We start from the raw sequence: 2,576 nt of genomic DNA, 5'->3' as shown, positions 1-2,576 counted from the left end.
GTGTGTGTGTGTGTGTGTGTGTGTGTGTGTGTGTGTGTGTGTGTGTGTGTGTGTGTGTGTGTGTGTGTGTGTGTGATTAATGAGAGAAACGGAAGATAGGAGAATCTTTATTGATCACTACAATTGGTTCGGTCCATCTAGCATCGATCTCTCGTCGGTGGGATGCTATACAACTAGTTTAAGTGTACCCCATCGGTGTAGTATTCCAGCCAGAGCCAGTGGACCACACCACAAAATCTGTGACTTCTCACCAGGCGATGTCATATCATTAACCACTAATAACCACTGACTATATTAATAACTACTTAATTCTGTGTGAGAGCGCATGCGCACCAGACCACGCTTGTGTGCGTGTTTGTATGTGCATGTGCGTTTGTATGTGCATGTGCGTTTGTATGTGCATGTGCGTTTGTACGAGCGAGTGTACGTGCGCCAGACCACGTATGTGTTGGCGTTTGTATATCCATATCTAAAAAGTATTTAATACCTTTTTTGCTGTATTGTGTACTTGTTTCCTTTTCTATGTGATCTTTATTATGGATCTTCTATAAGAATGAAGCTGTATTTCTTAATTTGCCATTTCTATTTAGGAAGACCAAAAAGAAATCATGCGAAACAGAGTTCATTTTAACTAGATTCCTCTTGAAATCAACCGAGGGGACACATCTACACTGAGGGATACACCCAAACCAGTTGTATATACACATCTGTATATTTTGATGTATATATGTATGTTGTAGATAGTCTAGTATGCGTATATATTTTTCGTTTTAATGCAGCGTAAATTTTATTTTAATTTTAATGTGTTAATTGAGCGATAATTCGAATATAATTATTTACAATATGTATTTTGAACCCACCTTTCAATTTAAGGTTTTCTTTGATTTTTTAAAATAGGATGTATCTAGATTGAATTCATTTCTTTTGTTTATTTTGTTCATTGCATACCTAAGACCGTTATTTGAAACGACCAATGAAACAGATCCATGTTTTAATTTTATATTAGTTTTGATTGCATCGTCATTTCTCTTCCATTTCTAACAAAACTGTCCGATGAACGGGAACGTGAAATTCCGAGTAACAGTTTTTTGTTATATTTCTGCAGCTTTTAAATAAAGCATATTACTCTACCTCTGGTATTTGAGTACTCTTTTTTCCACCTTGTTGCACATTTATGTGCTCACTCCGGTATATATATATATATATATAAATAATACGGAAGGGGACAGGAACGCAAAACATCTAGACAGTTTAGGTGATATGAGAAAGGGATAAAACATACAGATAGACGATACAAAGAAAACATGGACATGTCATTCGGAGTCTTCTCTCTTCAGTCGAGATCCAGATTTTCCTTGCAATTTCGGCTGGTTATTCTCGATATTGCTCCAATCTGGCCAGCCCCAAGGAAAAACTCCTGCTCTCTCTGTCCTACTCTTTACATCGGTCAAACGGGACGTCACTTGGTTGACTGGTTCGCGGAACACCTCCAAGACATCAGACTCGGCAACAACAACCCGTTCTCGCGCCATTTCTGCTCTACTGGTCGTTTCTTTACAATACCGGTCTGTGCTCGGATTGTCCTTGCACAGGAGCCATCCGGACTCCCGTCTTCGCCGTGAACAAGGATTAATCTTCTCTCTTCGCCCCTTTGCACCACATGGGCTCAACTCCTCCCCCTCTTCATCTAACCCTCCTCCTCTCTCTCCTCTCTTCCTCTCTCACCTACTTCCTCTCTCACCTACTTCCTCCCACCCTCCTCTCCTCTCTTACTCTGATACCTACTTCCCCTCTTCACTACTACCCACCTTCTCCCTTCATCTTCACCCCCTCGTCACCTCACCCCTACACATTTCAGCCCCACCATCACTATACATCTCATTCCACCCCCACCCCATCTCTTACACCCCACCCTTGCTTCCCCCACTCTCGCCTCTCCCACACCTTAACACCATCATACCACACTACCACACCACATCACCACACCACACCACACACCACCACACCATACCACACCACCATACCACACCACACCACACCACATCACACCACCCCGCGCACACTAGCTCTGACCACAGCACCCACACAATCATCCATACACGTACACATGCACAGACGCACACGTCAAAGTCACCATCCCCTTCAACACGCGCATACACGCTCTCACATACCCACGCACGCGCACCTTCGTTTTGGAATCACCACTACTTTGTTATCTCCCCTTCTTCCTAGCTCTCCTGTGTGACTATTCTGTCTGGTATTCGCCATGATAGATCGCAAGCCACAAAGCCTTTTTTATTTTCTCTTCCTGTTTATTTCTGTGTTTCTTTCTGTCGAAGAGCGTAGGTTCGAAACGTAAAAGATTTCTCACTTACATACCCGTTTTCGTCTTTATTTATTTATTTATTTTTTGTAAATTCTCACGAAATAGATGCTCATTGTGATCCAAGAAAATATACACACACAATCATTCACAGCGAAAAATTCCATTTTGTATGTGTTTATAATGATGTAGGTAGGAGTTTCTATAAGAGCGAAATTACAGACCGTATCCTGAAATTAGTGGTCATACTTTA

This window comes from Octopus bimaculoides, chromosome 1 (genome assembly GCF_001194135.2).
Source record: "Octopus bimaculoides isolate UCB-OBI-ISO-001 chromosome 1, ASM119413v2, whole genome shotgun sequence".
Lineage (NCBI taxonomy): Eukaryota > Metazoa > Mollusca > Cephalopoda > Octopoda > Octopodidae > Octopus > Octopus bimaculoides.
Note: the sequence above shows the minus strand (reverse complement) of the source record.